Source organism: Anarrhichthys ocellatus, unplaced genomic scaffold (assembly GCF_004355925.1).
Source record: "Anarrhichthys ocellatus isolate YVR2014 unplaced genomic scaffold, GSC_Weel_1.0 scaffold17, whole genome shotgun sequence".
Lineage (NCBI taxonomy): Eukaryota > Metazoa > Chordata > Actinopteri > Perciformes > Anarhichadidae > Anarrhichthys > Anarrhichthys ocellatus.
This window is the reverse complement of record NW_022280047.1, coordinates 2,920,024-2,935,944: the sequence shown is the minus strand read 5'-3', so window position 1 is coordinate 2,935,944 and position 15,921 is coordinate 2,920,024. Positions and strand designations below refer to the sequence as shown.

The 15,921-nt window shown below is 47.6% G+C and overlaps 1 protein-coding gene across 2 annotated transcripts in view; it reads right to left on the bottom strand.

Moving 5' to 3' along the window:
* Nucleotides 1-15,921, bottom strand: part of fbxl17 (F-box and leucine-rich repeat protein 17) — a 204,512-nt gene that overhangs the window by 63,149 nt on the left and 125,442 nt on the right. The gene's annotated exons all lie outside the window — the stretch shown is intronic.

The window sequence follows — 15,921 nt, the reverse complement described above, 5'->3', positions numbered from 1 at the left end:
CACACACACACACACACACACACACACACACACACACACACACACACTATACGGCTCTCGCTTTAATGTAAAAGCAGAGGTGGGGGAAAGAAAAGAAAGTGGTGTCGAGCTGTCTTCCATCATTGAGTCTCATGTCAAAGTGAAGCAGAGAACAATATTGTGTGCTGAGCTTTCACGCAACATGACTGACAACCGGGGGGGGGGGGGGGTTACTCTGAAACGCACTGCTCATATTCACTCGCGATCCACTGGCTTCTCTCACTGAGGGCCAAGCGTGATGCACGAGAATCGGAGCTTCTCTTCTTTCATGTTTTTTTTATGCCATTTCCTCGCTGTCTGGCAAAAAAAAAAAAAAAACCACGGCAGTGAAAATAGGATGCAGATCAACAGGGAATCCGGTACAGCGGAATTTCCTTTTCGAAACAAAGCACAATCTGTAAGCGTCCGTGTTTTTGTGCCCCGGGATCCACTGAGGATGACACAATTCGTGGATGTCACATGCGACGTGTGTCATATCACACCGTCAGATCAAGAAGGAAAAGATGGCAGTGTGGGAGAAGTTAAAATGTGTGTCATAGATCTCTGGATTTCTAAAAATCTGTATTTGTGAGTGGAGCCAAAGCTGTTGAAATGTACACTGGCCTAACTGCTGTAGTTCACTGCGCTGCATCTTCATATTGCACCTTTTCTATTACATTTCTGTGGCGGTGGCCCTGCAAGCCTCTCCGCGCTCTCAAGTTGTTCTTTTCCAACCTTTTCATGGTCCTCCCATCTCTCCCTGTTTATTTTTCTCGCTTTCCCCCCCACCCCTCCTCCTTTTTCTATCTCTCTCTCTCTGTGGCCCAGATGTGGGTGAGAAAAAAAACAAACTCCACTCTTGAAAACAGAGAAAGACCTGTTACAATGTGTCATCCCGTGGCCAGACTGGGATTAGATTCTGCTCGGGCCAGCAGGATCACAATACGGTGCCGTGCATCTTGGGGGCTGTGGCATTAGAGCTGCTAATGAATGAAAGCGCTGGGAAGAGTCGGCAAAGAAACGGATAAGAAGACAGTAGCGATTCAGGGATGCAGCCAGGAAAGGCCGAGGCGGAGTGCATCCTCTGGGAGCCTGTTACACCCTGCCGGGGTCCCCCGGGGTCAGAGCACAGGGCAATTAGATCAGACATCAATGAATGATGGAGGGGGTGGGGGGAGATGGAGAGAGAGTACAGCGGGAAACAGAGGGTAAACCTCTATACAGTAGCGAAGGGTTAAACAGAGACAGGGGGGGGTTACATCATGGGTGTGTGAGATCTAAGGAAACAAGGGAGGAAAAGAGGAAAGGGTAAAAGGCCATTAATAAGGCCAGAGGGAGGCGATGTGAGAGGACGGAGGAGACAGCGGGTGGGACGAGGGAGGCCGGAGCAGCGGCGTCGGGAATGCGCTGGCTAAGGCACGGATCACGCCACATGAGAGGCCTTTTCGAGAAGCAACAAGCTCCCACCCACCTCCACTCGATCCCCACGGCTGACATGAATTAGTGATCTGCTCGCTTTCAATAATGTACAGTGCCGGTGACAAAAGCGGCAGTTGGACACGGTGCGCATACTGAGCGTTAAGATGGGAGGCGATGCTGCGGGAGATAACGTCGAGAGGCGGATGCGGAGCGGAGAGCTGGTCGAACAGCGCGGCAAGGCGGTTGAGCTGGAGAGGGCAGGAATGGGAAGCGAAAGGTAGGATGAAGAGCAGGATGAGGAAATAAATGACACTTTGTAAGTTTGTAAAATACTTTTTTCAGAGAGAGGAAGGGGGAACATGAAAAAGGAGGAGCGGCGGTGAAGGTATGTCGGACGGAGGATTAGGGAAAAGAGGATATGCGAAGGGACTAATGAAGTGACGGAGAGAAATGTGGCGGATTCGAGGTGACGAAGTCAGGGACACATTGTGAGATGCCGGAGTAGAAATACGGTGGAGGAAGAAAAGCAAAGAGGAGAAGTGGCAGACAGGAGGATGTGTCAGTGACAAAAAGAAGTGCAGTGTAGAGAGGGTAGGAGGAGAGGAGGCAGACAGTACAAGATGACAAAAAATGAAGGGGAAGGTTAATTAGGATGATTTTGAGCAAAAGGAGAGAAATGAGCACGGCGAAGGAGACGAGGAGGAAGTGACGATGACGAGTGAATAAGTCTCTGCTACCACAGAGGGCAGAGGATGCTCTTATAAATATCACAGATGCATAGAAAATGTTATAGTTATGTGGCGAGCAAACATATACAACTCAAGGCTTTTTTCCCCCAATAAAACAGTCTCCGTGACAACTAAGGCCCGCACGTTAGACGGCAGGCGGGAGGAGAGCGAGGACCATCAGGGGTCAGCGTGTGTTTTGGCTCACCGTCACCACGCTGTCGGCACAAACAGCCGGAGGTGAACAATAAAGCTGTCACTCCCTCTCTCCATCTCGCTCTCACAGGCTCGGACTAACAAAATCAAACTTTTGGTTCGGTTCTTGACACGTCTGGGATTGGAGGGAATTTCTCTTCCTTAAACATAAACTCTGCACACATTTTTACATCTAAATTGAATCAGTGCAGCCACACAACTGGACCTTGAGGGCTTTGCTTAACCCTAGAACGTATTTTATGTGTAATTGTGTTTTCCTGCCAGCCAGATGATGCTGCCTGCCAAGGAATTTAGCCTTTGTTGGACTTTGATGGAGACTGAATTTAAGTCTTTGACTTGAATGAGAGAAAAAGGGTTTTTACATAATATCCAAGATAACATTTTACCTGGAACTCAAAGTACCACTTAAATGACCTCGCTGAAACAGAGAGGAGCAGATGCAGCTATATATATTTTCATTAGCATCAGGAGAAGAACAAAAAAAAAAGAAAAATACAGTAATTTGCGTTGCTGATACATAATTGCTCTTCCTTTGGAGTTTAGAAGAAGAAAAACTCAATTATTTTGCTTTGAAACCATGGTAACCGCACGGATACATCTTGTGACCAAAGAAAGCATTTTCCAGGGTCTCCACGTGTAGATGAGGCCCGGAGGTACGGCGAGCTAAGTAGTGTTTATCAAGGTGGAAATGCCACGGACTGGTGGATGTTTTTGTCCATTTTTATTTCCCAGAATTAAATTCGCTCCTGGACCACACTTGGCCGACCTCTGCTCTTTACGGTGTGTATTAGCTCACTGGAATCTACTTTAGAAGCTGCTGTGGCCCAATTACTGCTCATCCCTTAGTGCCAATGACATGAACATAGGTCATCTTATGAAAAATGTTATTTATGTGCACCGAGTAGCATCAGGGTTAAGAGCTTTTTTGTTTTTTATAACTCAGATATAAGCTCCTAAATGGAGAAAAATAAACGTTAGACCAGCATTATCAGTGGGTTTAAATCCGTATACTGAAGGTTAGGAAAGCGGACTTTCTAGTCAAGGCAAAAGTAGTGATATACAGAGTTTTCACCTTCATCCCAACAGCAAGGAGCTCTCGTGAGTCATCAACACCTCCGAAAACAAGTGACGTCTTTTAAAAACTTCACTTTGACTTGACCAGTGTTTAAAGAAAGGATAAGCACGGAGAAGCAGAATACTGCTTCTATCTGAGCTCTATACCCCTACAGGACAACTGCCCCTGTACTCTGTTGGTGTGTGTGTGTGTGTGTGTGTGTGTGTGCGTGTGTGTTGTTGTACAACCACAGGTTACACCTTGACAAAGCCCGGCGATCATCCCTTAATCCCAGCTCACCGTTTGATGAAAAAGGGAATCTCTTCTCTGAGCTTGTTGCCATGGACATACTTTTAATTAGAAACCATTTGATGAATATTTGAGATGAATATTGTGCATTGTGTGCCAATTTCGTTTTTTGTTTTCTCGTTCTGTTTATTGAGTTATTTCATGTGTGTGACTGGCATCCTGATACAGAACTAAAATAGTCTAAATCCAAACTCCAGAGTACTGGCTGGTGTTGTCAGAATCAAATATGCTGTTAGCATTAACATCCATCTATAGAAGATAGACTCAGTATTCACTTTAATGTACTCTCTGCATTTCAGCATGTTTTTCCTTACTGTATATTAATGCATCACTGGCCACGTCCAGTGGTGTGTCAATTTCTCTCATTAAACTGCTCATAAGAGACTTCCAACCACCTTGAGGAACTATTTCCACACAACTGGAAGGCTCAACCAGGAGATGTGGGACAAGAAAGGAGGGACAAAGGGAGCGAGGGACGTTAACGCGGTGTGTGTGCGCGTGTTGTTTGCTCCCTGTGCGAAACGCGCTCCTGTCCCTCTCCGAGGGGAAGCTAATCTTCTTTTTTACGCCGCAGAGCCAGAGGTATCCGAGGAAGAATAGCTGCAATACTTGAGAGAAACGAGAGGGTCCATATTTATCACAAAGAGCGCAGACCGTCCTCCAGCCAAACAACATGTGTAGCGCTTCTCTTTAGCGAGCCCATCACAATGGAGGCGGGAACAAAGACGCTGCCGGGGAGAGTGGCTGTAGGTAGGCACGCCAGCACGGCGCTGACCAACACGAGGCCCCGTCTCATCCCGCTCCTCACACGGCCCACAATTACACGGCTGTCTAGCCACACAAAAGGAGCAGGGAAATAGAAATGGATGATTTTCGAGAGAAGGGGGGGAGAAAGTAAGCATGAAATGTATAAAGAAAAGCGGTTGAAGGTCTAGGGAGAGGTTGAAAACATAAAAGGAGGAGGAGGAGGAGGCAGCAGCGGTGACAGACGAGACCTCAGACTTCCATGGCTGTCTTTAGACTTAATGAAATGGAAGGGCGGAGCAGCAGAGAGGAGAGCAGAGCAAGACGTGTGGGGGGGGGGGGAGTTTATACTTCTGAGGACAACGCTCTTGCAAAATGATTCTTGCTGTAAATTTTCTTCATATCGCCCATAAATCCATACACAAGTGTAAGGAAGCACGGCTCTGCTTCCTCAGACGATGTGCAACACTGAGTTTCTGGAATCCTCCGCACACAAAAAAACGTTCAAGACTTCTTTTCATTGGGCTAGTATAAATGGAAATAAAAATATCCAATACCTAACAAGAGCCCTTCAGTAAGCAAATACTTCAGGAACAATCTTAGAATGGAGCGATACGGCTTTTATTGCTTTTGAAATTGCTGACTTCCCCTGATGACACGAGTGGACTATTGTTGTGTTGCTGATTCGTGGTACAATTAAAGTTGTGTTCTCCGCAAAACATCAGCAAAGTGATCATTCAGTTTTTACTGTCTTGTCTCGAGGAAGCCGTCAGCTGCTGTAACTTCAACAGAAGGGGAAATTGCCGCAGACAGATTTTTGCGTTTTCTCAAAAACGAGTTGCTTTACATACACTTCAAAATCCACATCTTCCATTGCCTTTGTATGACATCTATTTCAAGATGGGTTTAACTGCAAAATAGGAAATAAAAGACACAAAAATGAGTAGATACATATTTACAATAGACATCTGAGAACATTCACACATTCACACAAGCTCCTTTTTACTATCGTAGATTCAAAAAAATGTGACGGTGACAAAGAGTTCACAGTCATATCTCATTGTATTTGTTTAGGGTCATGATAAAATTACTAAATGCATAAGCCAAGGGTGTGAGATACACTTTTTTTTTTTATCCCTATCTGTTTAAGTGTGTGTGTGTGTGTGTGTCTGGTGTGTGCGTTTAAGTTCCAGTCGTATGAATCAGGGTCTGCTTCAGCAATTAGGGCCTGGATGATTTCCCAGGCTAGCCTGCCGTACCCACCGCTCAAATGAGAATCACATTCCTATTGTGTTCCACCGCCGTTAATCATGTTTTCAGACTGCGGGGCATTCCAGCAGCTTGTCATCGGCCTGCTAGAAAAAAAATGTGCCGATGGGGTCATAACTGGAGCCATAAATGCCCATCATCCTCGACTTTCCTGTCCAACCTGTGCTTTTTGTATTTCTTTTTTTTTGGGGGAGGTGGGGGGAGAAGAGGAGAGGTACACCATACACACACACAAAGGCCCTTATATGTGCCTCTCTCTCCTCTCATCCTCGGCGGAGTGTTGGGCTCTTCACTAACACAGCTGTAGGTTTTACAGTAACTTGCAGAGCAAAACACTTCTAGAACTCCACACGTGTTTCAATGTAGAGACGGCGGAGTTCTACTCTGAGCGCAGCTCTGGAGCTATACATTAAGTTGAACAACGTGCATCAGGCTTCTGGAGATATGTTGATATATATTCACCATTACAACAATTTTTAACACCATCTCCCAAAAGCAAGTGTCCCTCACAAACCAGCTGAGTTGTCCATCAAAAACCAGGGAGGGGTGTGGGGAGGGGGAGAAAGCCAACTAAGCACTTTGTGAGGTTAAGTGTCACTTATTCACTTTAAGCCCATCCAAATGGACAGCCTGTTGCCTTGCCAACGCTGACGGGCCTCCGTGATGCACATGCACAAGCAGCATTGTAAAGCAGCCCCTCGGTTGCCAGTGGAAAAACAGACTGGCCCGACATCGCTGGCACGCGGGTCTCTGATAGCTCTTCCCTCTGCATCCTCTGGCGCACCTTAGCAGCTTCCCAGAGGACATGCAAGCGAGGTACTGACCTGTAAATGAACAACCGGGGCTCGGCAAAGCAATGCCGTGCCCCTATCTGCCTCCGTGGTCGGCCCACTGCAGCCATAACACAATAAATAACTCGGGAGAAGATGAGCACTGCCCCGTGGCAGATGGCGATAAGACTTACAGCCTCAGGTCTGAGCTGACACAGTGGTGTTTGTGCCTGTGTGCGTGTGTGCGTGTGTGTGTGTGTGTGCGCGAGGGCAGAATAGAAAGTTAGTGGAGCTCTGCCCATGTGAGACGAACAGTTAAGTTAGAGATGATTGCCCATGATAGATGTCACTGTTGGGAATAAAAGCATCTGCTTTCTTGGTGTCTCTATTTTTTTCTGAAACATGCGGTCGGGTAGAGCTGAGGGGAACCGACTAGAAAAGTGTGTGTGTTTGATTCCAGTATCCGCAGCTTAAATTGGGCAGTTTACAGTGCACTACTTTGGTTTGTACCCTCGTCCGTACTGCGATCTGTCGACAGGCTCCAGGCGCGTCGGTCGCCCCCGTGCATGCGTTTCAAGGATGTTCTGCAAACGGGGCATGGAGCAGTCAGGCATCGACTCCAACGGCTGTGGGAGGAAGCCGCAAGTGACCGCAGCGCTTGGAGGTAAACTGCTGCTGCAGGGACCCGCGTGGGCTTTGCTGCAGGAGAAGCGACAAACGAGTAAACTGCGAGCGACAACCTCCACTCCTTCCGCGGGAGAGACTGCCACTCCGGAGAAGAAACCGACAGCCCTTCAGGCGCAATCCATCGGCCAGCACTGAGGGACGGCTGCCTACGTTTCACCTTTAAAAAAAAAAAAAAACAGGCTCCCATTTCTCTGAGATCCTGTCAAAAAAACAAGCCATAGCATTTCATTATGAACGTGATTCCTGCAGAGCATAACATATCACCAATGACTAGCAGCTAATAACAATCTCGTTTCAGACACTCAAGAAAACAGGCAGTCAGACTGTGATGAATCGAGGCGAGCGGGCCCCGCGGGGCTGCATATCGTAACTCTTCCGCTCAGAGTCCGCGCGCGGGAGAGCGGTGAACTACCGCCATGTTTACCGAAAGGCCTGACACAGTGGCACACGGTAACACAGTGTACACCCTCTCCGCTCACTCAGCCGTGGCTAATTGCTCTGCACTTTGATTACCGCCATCTATTTTAATGAGAGCTTTGCCAACGCGTTCTGTCTCTCTCTCTCTGTCAAACACCGGTGCGCGCGCACACACACACGCCCACGAGTGTGCGCACGAGCGCAGAATGGAATGAGAGAACAATACTGCGCGTAGTGTTTGTCCCAGTGGCAGGAAATTGCAGGGTGTTCATTAGGCTAATGGATATGAAGAGGAAGGAGGGGAGGGAGGGGGGTACAAAGATAGAAGAGGGTGGACAGGATGAGAGGGTGGGAGGCCACTGAATTATACCACAACAAACTCTGCACAAATGCCCAACAAGTCATATTGCAGCGTGTAATTTCCTCGCTGCGATGACAGAGAGAGGAACGCTTCAATCACACATACTGGCTTTAATTACGCAGAATTTGCCTTGTAAGTCGGGCTCCCGTTGAGAGCCAATGAGCTGTCGCCTTTTTCGGCGCAGCTGTTCAGCGCTCCTTACTGCGGCTGGGCCGGGCGGACCGGGCTTCATTAGGATCACTGGTGCGCCGGCAAGCACACACACCGGGATGAGAAGCCCAATCAATGGACTCACACTGTTCTAAAGACTCGGGGAGAGCGGAAACAGTAGGTACCGCGGTGGACGGAGCTGCTGATCGATTGAGAGAAAATGTGTGCCTTCCAGTGCTGCTTCCGCCTTCCCTTTTATTTTCCCTTTGCACACTTTGTATCTTCTGTCACTCGGGCTGTGCAGAGTCTTTTCCTCAAGTTACAACACTTTGTATTTATTGATATGACTACACCACAACAGCCCATGATTGAAGGTGTGCTTCAAAAATAACAATAACAACACGAGCAGAATGTACATGAAGAGCAAGAGAAGGCGAAGGATACCAGAAGAGAAGAAAAGCAAACACAGAAGAAAGGAGGAGTGCGAAAGGAGAGAGAGCATTAAAGGGATGGAGTGCAACAACCACACTGCGAACCACAGCTATGCCGGATGCCATCGTCACACTCGTCTCATCACTTTACGAGACGTTAGGTCGTCCATGAAACTAGTTCAGCGTGTTCAGCGTAAAAGCGTCATCGGTATACACACTAACACGCACGCATACACACACGCATACAACTGCTCGGTTGGAAAAGGTTGTTCTGGGAAAACAGAGCTCAGCACACTGCCGGGATGAGGTCAGAGCGCTGCGCGGTAAGTCGACTACGAAAAGGTGAACATGTGGTGCGTTCATTCCACATGCGATTAAAAACTAAAATCTGAACAGCTCGGATGGACCCAGGAGCTGCTCCTCACCCTGGCATCTATCAACCCCCGACTCTTGACCCCTGATGTCTGGAGACCCCACACTGGCCCCCTGTCTGCCACTGTCTCCATAGCAACATGAGCAAGGGCAGCACTTGCACAACCCTAAAACAGTGAAAGCCATCATCACACAAAACACCGGGCCACACGTTTGTGGAACTTTAATACGAGCAGCCCTCGCCTCGTTTCTGCAGCTAACACCTTCTCCTGCGGGATATTATCACAGTTGCATTTACGGCGCGTAATGCTTTCCTGTTCCCTTGGCGGTGTTGTCATATTACTAAAGTATCGCACCTTACCAAATAAAACCCCCATATGAAGAATAAATAAACTGAAGTATGTAGGCAGAGGGCTCTAGCATACGCTGTGAAGAACTAGCTGCTAATCCAATTGTTCCCTCCGTGGGGACGAGGAAGAGGAAATATCCTAATGAGAAACTGGTGGCTAAATAGCCACGATGGTAATAACAGTGGGAGCGTCTCTCAGTGCATGTGTTTGACTCTGGTGACACACAGCCATTAGGCGTTCATGAAAACAGATGTTGCTCGGCTCGCCAGCACATTCGCCCAAACGTCCCTCGGAAAACGTAAAAAATTAAAAAAGCCAGAATCCTAAATGAATTCCCCGACGGAAACGCACCGTTTGATCCCATGCCAAGAAAAAGTGAGGAGATTTTCATGCTATAGGAGAAGGAGGAGGAGGAGGAGGAGGGACGTGAGATGAGACGACGCGACGAGGGGTGAGGAAGGAGGGGCGAGAGAGGAGCGCGATTTATCCCCCTTGAAGTTGCCGTCGTCTCTCATAATGCCTCTTCATCACCGAACCTCATCTCTTTCTCCTCATGTCCAAAGATGCCATCTATGGCGCGGACTGAAGAAACAAAATCCTATTAGCTTGACAGCAAAGTGAATTTGTTGAAGCAGTCTCAACCAGGCGACGCTCCAGTGGCTTATCACTGGCTAAGCAGACAGAGCTTATAGGCAAGAGGAGGACCGGGGGGGGAATGGGTGAGGAGACAGACGGAAGAGGGGGGGGGGTGGGGGGGGGTCCAGGGGAGTTTAGGTGCTTGCATATACAGTACTGTATAAGTAGGGCTCATTATCATCCCTTTTATCCCCTCACTCTCCCCAAAGATCTGGAAATTTAGCAGTTAATTCTTATCTTAAAAAAGGAAAAACTAAACTTTTTTTTATATTCATGTTTAATGTTCACTTAGATTCTGGTGCATATAATCTGCAGCACTTTTGTCCCTTCTCCCTATTTTTCTCTTCACTCTATGAGATATTTGGAGATATCTTGTGAACTGGTAATGTCAAGGAACCAGTTTCACTGTCAGCTGCAGTGGCCAGCATGCAATTGCATAAAGATCATATTTTTCCACCTTTCATTAGGTAGCCTATTTTCTAAAATGTGTATTGTATATCATTACATAGAGTATTTATATTGCCGTTGCCGTTGGTCCTGTTGGTTTTGATAAGCTGCTAGAGAGGCCAAAGACTATTTTCAACTTCGGAGGTACAGTGTAGGAACATTCCACAACTTAAATAAGTATATAAATCCCCACTCTCACTTTAAATAGTACCACACACTGGTGTAGAGGTTAATCGCTTTCTCTCTTGCTTTGTCTGTGTCCATCTTTGTCTTTGTAAAAGAGTGACCGTTGATGAGCGGTTCATTCACCTGCAAACAAAAGGAAGAGGATGTAGCTCAGGAGGATGGGGAACCTGCTGCGCGGCCTTTGTTCTTCTTCTTTTCCAAAACTATTGACATTACAGTCATCCTTCTTACGAAGATCTTCTATTTAGTGTGCTGGCGAATTGACCGCGGCCGGTGGTTTTGGAGAGATGGAGGGAGGAAGACATGGGTAGAGGAAGAACAGTGTCGTTGATGGATGTGATTATGGCCTCTTCATGCTGCCCATCCATTCTCTATAGATTCCAGATGACAAACAGTCCTTGGACCTTCCCTTTCTTCCTCTCCCTCCTTTCTCTTCATGTGAACGCCCCCGTCTTTCGGCCTTTCTGTTTCTGTTTATCCTCCTTTTCTCTTCTCTCTCCGCTCTCTAAACTCTGCACATTCTCTTTGATTCCCCCCATAACACCACCTTCTTCTAACAATCACTTCCCCTCTCTGCCCTCTTCATGGGCTTCACAGGGAGCCAACAAACCCACATCACATATCCACAAGACTTCCCCCCCTTCCCTTTCTCTTCCCATGCAAACCCCTTACTATCCTTTTTCTCTCTTTACCACCGCCCCTCATCCCTTCATGCTCATCATCCCGGCCCGCTTCCTCGCGGTTTATCACAATGTCTGCGTTAATACCCCCGATGGGGCGATGCGTGTTTGCCTCCAAACACATTAGCGGTGTCGAGCAAAGACGCTATGACAAATGACAGCAGACTAACAGCGGGGGATCCTGCTGGTCATTCAGCCGGCCAGCAGCAGCACTGGAGTGCAGCCACAACACTGAGGCTCGGAGTGAAACCAATCCTCCAACGCCACACAATATCTGCCTTAATCTTACTCGAGCTCCGCTCATTACACACTCAGCAAGGGCCGGAGACGGGCAACACAGGGAGCTCTGCGGCTGGGATTTGTACACCAACTGCGTGCAAATTTTTGCGTGTGTGTCTGTAGACGCAATGATGTGGTGTCGCTATCGCTGCGAGACGAAGCCGCAGTTAAAGGGCGTGTAACACGCCGTGACAGTGTACGCAGATCAAGCAGATTTATAGCCTGTGTCATCCCCTCCCCTAACAGACGAAAGCATGGAGAATGTTCATTTCCAGCGCCATAAACAACCACAATAAGCATCGCACTGACATGTGAGCATGTTTGCATGCCTCCGTAACGACCAGCATGCCGTAGATCTGCTTACATGACGTGCACGCGCAGAAATGTGCAAGTATGTGCCTCACCATGTCGTCGTGAACATACAGTACATGTGCATGAGTGAGCCGCGGTGCACGTGTCTCCCTTTTCAGCTCGTTACCGCGAGTAAAGAGCTCGAAACCGAAGCCTGGTTTATCGCCTCCATCATGCGAGGTGAGGTCATTCAGACTGAATTCAGACAATCCTAATTGTGCAGGGCGATAATGCGCCCACATAAAGACTCACATATTTCAACCCGCAATAATACTTTCTGTAATCCAGCAACTTTTCAGCACCCCGCGGTACCCGGCTTATGTTCAAGGGCGGACTGAACCAAGAGCTGGAGGGGCTGATCTGAAAAGCAGAGGCAAAAAAAAAAGAATCTGAATAAAAGAAGTTTCGAAGCACAAAGACACACACTAATGCACACGCGAACAAAAATGGATTCCTTGCATACATTATTTTCTCACATACTTAAAACGACCATGTACAAAAAAATAAAAAAAGTTGACCCAAAGCAGCAGACTGGAGGGTTGGAGCGGCGCGGCTCCCAGACTGCCAGTTCAGTTTTATGTCTCGGCTTTGATACAAATCCACACAGCATGGGGGCTCAATCCACCACCTGAAGTGTGTGTGTGTGTGTGTGTGTGTGTGTGTGTGTTGATGTACATGTGTGTGTGTGTGTGTGCGGGTATGAATGTACAATCCACCACCTGTTTGTTAGCAAAGAAAGCCAAATTCCATTCACTTCCAGAGGGCGCGCTTGGATGCTTGTGCGCACACGAGTGTTCCCGTGTGTGCGTGCGTGCACATGGCCTGCGTGCCAGCGTGTACCTGTGGTGTGTGTGCGTGTGTGATCTGTTCTGTTTTCCACATGAAGCTGTTCCTCATTAATCAATTTATGCAGGGACAGCTACATGAGCCGAGGCTCTCTCTTCCACTCCCTCACAATAAAACCTCAGTTGGGCTTCTCTCCTTCCCCGGCTAAATAACCCACCTTCTGGCCAGATCAGGTCACACACGGTAACAAGAAAACCACAATGAGGATCACCGGCCCGAACCAAACACATGCTGTGATTATTCTATTCTTCAGCACACGCTTTCAAGACATTGTTTTTACTGAAATGTTAAGATCCTCATATCCTTGCCAAATTTTCTTTTACAGCAAAGTTTGTGTGAGTGACCCAACGTCTGCATTGAAAGGAGTAACAACCATATTGTGCTGCCAAATTGTGTAATTGATTTCCATTATTCTGGGGTAATAGGCTCTCATGGCAGAATTCAGGTATTATGGCTACGAAGTGTGTAAAAAGGACAGGAGGTCAAAAAGAAAATGTATTTCTTTTTTTTGTGTGACACCTCTGCCAGCCGTGGGCCAATCTGTTCTACCGTGTGTCCTGTGACCTAAACTTTTCTCATTTCTCACGAACCCCACAGAGAGGACTTGACAAATGCAGCAGAACAATGTTTTATCTCATCTGACACCCCGACGACCAGGAAATAAACAGAAGCTGACAGCCAATCAGATCGCCCATCTGCTGGTCTGCCTCACAGCGGCCGGATCGAGCGGCGAAGGAATCGTTTCTGTGAGGGACACACCCCAGAGATGGTAAGTGGGAGGGGAGGGAGGGAGGTGGGGGGAGGAAGGGGGGTTGAGGGGGAAAAGAAGCAAGAGAGACGAGAGTACGGGGCGAGTGGAGTGGGCATCCACATGGCAACTCCAGGCAATTTGATTGGTGGAGGCATGCAGGCAACAAGGGAAGGAAGACCAGGAAATGTAATTCAGGGAGGCTGTCTGAATATGACATCTCTGGGAGCTATTCAATCTGCAGCCAAACCCTCAAGTGGCGCCTCGCCTGGCACGGTGGCAAGTAAGGTTACAACTGTGAGCTCACTGCCTGTCAACCCCACTACACCCTCTGCGGGAAAAAAAAAAAAAAAAAAAAGATATGACGGCAGGAGGGAGAGGATTACTAGAATGAAGGGAAATATATTTATATACTGACAATGTAACTAAAAAAGAAAAAAAAAGGTGCAGTCAGGAATAAACTAGATTTCAATGGAGTGGGTGAGCGTCTGAAAGGAAAGGCGGAGTGGATGCCAAGAGACGGAGGCACAATGGGAGTGTAGAGCTCGGGGAGAATGAATGGGAGAAAGACTGAGGAAGGAAAGGCGGAGCGAGAGAGAAAGTGATCCGGGCGCCGGCTGTGATTCGTCTCTGTCAGGCACGGCTCATAGAGAGTAGTGATAATTGACAACAGTGGCGGACGTTGTTCCCCGGACCACTCTATTCATTACAAAGCCAAACAATCTCCCCCCCCCCCCCCTCTTTACTATGCCTTAAGAAGTACATTAAGTAACAGTACTACGTGGCTGTGATGTGGATCTAACACAGAATGCCTTGCAGCCTGCAACTTGGAGCAGTGGAGGGACAAAGGTAGTGATGTTCACATACAAAATGCTATGCAAAATGTTCTATGTAACAAATGAATGTATTAATTCATTAAAGATACTGAGCTAATGATATTACAGCGCAAACACGGCCAAAAAGTTTGCGAGTGCAATTTGCCCCCTTTGTTTTTGCATCCGATTGCAATTACACGTGTGGCAATGTTGCCTTTGCGCCATTAACACAGTAGACAGAACCATGGCGAGCTACCGAGGAGGTAAAGAGGCTTTAATATGCCATGATCTGAAAAAGTGTGGGAGTGACACCGCTCAGACATGCGCTTTAGTTACCACCAACTCTTGCTAATGCTAATATTTCACTGTAACTGCGTTTGGGTATTAGCGCTCATCTTTGTGAATTGGACTGTTTTTGCACCAAACGTCTGCATATTACCACATTTTAATACTTGCAGATAGCCTCAAATGCAATCCAATACAACTGCTCTGCCATAACGTGCACTCTTAAGATGCCTGTAATGTTTACACTTAGAGGTGCTTATTCACTTATAGTTTTAGCATTGAGGTCATAGTTAGTGGTGGTGTCAAACTGAACGGCATCATATTGCGATGAGTTTATATCCCCTAATATTGTCATATTAAATAAGAATATATTTCGGGGTGCGTTTGCTTGACTGACAGGTGTGTCACCCTCAGCTGCACCCGGGCAACCCCATTCCCCAAATGTGGGGTTTCTTGCTCCAAACAAAGACAGTGACAGAAAAATACCAAACTCAAGGCTGCAAAACTTCCCTTGATAAACATTTAGGTGACCTCAGAGTACTGGGGGCTTCCACACTTGTTTGAACAGAACTAAAAACCCAATTGTACGCAGAAAATCCACAACATTTCTTAACACAAACATATCTCTCGTGTATTTTGCACGGAGCGCACCTGGACCATAGAGGAGTGACATCATGGGAGGAAACGAGTGAGCGTCTGCGGGAGCAAAGAGCTCAGACGCAGCCATTCAGCTCCCTGTCGTTCACACCCGTTTGGCCTCACCCCGCTGTCTTCCCTGCTGGTTCTCTGGATTTTAATGGCAGCTCCTGAGAAGAATCTTATCAGTCGAGCTATGACTTCACCGTCTAGCGCTCGCCAGTCAGCATTCAACCTTCGGCTGCGGTCGATGACAGCTCACTATTGGGTGCAGCTCCAAAAATCTTTTATCGAGGCCATTCACTCATGCTCGCATACAGATGGTAGAAATTGTGAGCGGTACAAAAGGCACACAAACAGAACCACTCCTCCCTCCCTCCGACACAGACGCGCTCATCTAGCATTTCATCCCCAAAGAGACTGTACACATTCAAACAAACAGAGGAGACGGTTATTGTCCGAACGCAATTATCTTGTACTGTCCATCTCCTTGACTGCTGTGGGACAAAGGGCCCTCTGTTGATGAGGCTAGCAGCGTGTGAATGGGAGGTTAGACATCCTTGGCCTTTTCCATGGCTGTGGACATTCAATCTGCCATCCACACATCCCAGTGGATCTGATAACACACAATAAAACCCGGGGGAGAGGGAGCGGGAGAGGAGAGGAAAAAACTGCTGCTAATGGCTTCAGTATTGTGTGGAAATCCTCTCTTATCTGCCT